Source organism: Lucilia cuprina, chromosome 4 (assembly GCF_022045245.1).
Source record: "Lucilia cuprina isolate Lc7/37 chromosome 4, ASM2204524v1, whole genome shotgun sequence".
Classification (NCBI taxonomy): domain Eukaryota; kingdom Metazoa; phylum Arthropoda; class Insecta; order Diptera; family Calliphoridae; genus Lucilia; species Lucilia cuprina.
The window spans coordinates 67,170,247-67,171,584 of NC_060952.1; the positions used below are offsets into that span (position 1 = coordinate 67,170,247).

Here is a 1,338-nt window from a genome sequence, read left to right on the forward strand (position 1 = left end):
GGCACAACTAAGATCGGGATGGAGCAACAGGCTCAATGCCTATTGGTCACGTATAGACCGTGCCGCCCCCAACGAATTTCCTGCATGTTGTCTGGGTCCTCATGATACCCATCACATATTCAACTGAACAGCCAACCCTACTTCACTCTGTCCAATGGATTTATGGACGCATCCTGTTGAAGTAGCCCAATTTTTAGGCCTGGACATTGATGTAGAACCCCCCAACTAAATTATTGTATAGTTTTAGCTGTTACAACAACAACAAAGCTAGACCCATGATCTGAATGTAACTAACCCTATCGAGAACTACACTTAAAACGTATTGTAAGGTAAATAAAAGAACCATCATCATTTAAATTAAAGTTTGAAGTCGCAAGTACAGTACCAATTGTTGGATATGTTGATGCCGATTAGGCGTATCAAACTCTTCTAGTGTAGCTGAATATATGCACTGAGCTTAGCTACAACGGAAGCAATATGGTTAAAGGGTTTACTTCACGAATTGAATGTTATATCAGAAGATACTCCTGTTGTACTATATAAAGATAATAATGGCTGCATTGGAATGGCTACAAATTTAGAAAGAAAACGTGCCAGATATATTGACATTATTTTGTTTGGTATTGTGTAACTAGTAACAAAATTAAGATAAATTCGATTTGAACAAGTGAACAACGGGCAGATATAATTACAAAAGCCATAGATCCAACGCGTTTCCGAAACTTTGTTAGAATTCTGAAATTGTGTGATTTGAGAATTTGTAGTAGAAATATTTTTGTCAGAAATTTTGATTGTAGAAAAAAATATTGTTACAAATAGAATTTGTGTTTTGTGTCTTAAATAAATTTGATTGCTGCCTTTTACTAAGAGATTACAATAAAAAATAAAGTTAAAAAAAATTAAAAAAAATCATAGTTTTATTTGAAAATGTAAGCATTCGCGGATACATTCGCTTTTTAATGTTATTTCTTCTTCTTTATTTTTTTTTTTTTTTGTAAAACTAAGTACACATTTTTATATAGATTTTTAACATGACGAATTAATAAACTAAAAAATTATGCACTTTGATAGATTAAAAATTATGAGGATTTTATTTTATTTATGCATATAAAAAGTTCCGCACCTCTAATCTTTTAAAATATTTTTTGTAAGGATATACATTACAAGCAGCTAACTTTCCCTTCTCTCTGTACCATTGAATTAATAAACTAAAAAATTATGCACTTTGACAGATTAAAAATTATGAGGATTTTATTTTATTTATGCATATAAAAAGTTCCGCACCTCTAATCTTTTAAAATATTTTTTGTAAGGATATACATTACAAGCAGCTAACTT

The 1,338-nt window shown here is 30.9% G+C and overlaps 1 protein-coding gene across 2 annotated transcripts in view; it reads right to left on the bottom strand.

The window, feature by feature from the left end:
• Positions 1 to 1,338, bottom strand: part of LOC124419502 (RNA-binding motif protein, X-linked 2) — a 51,419-nt gene that overhangs the window by 1,124 nt on the left and 48,957 nt on the right. The gene's annotated exons all lie outside the window — the stretch shown is intronic.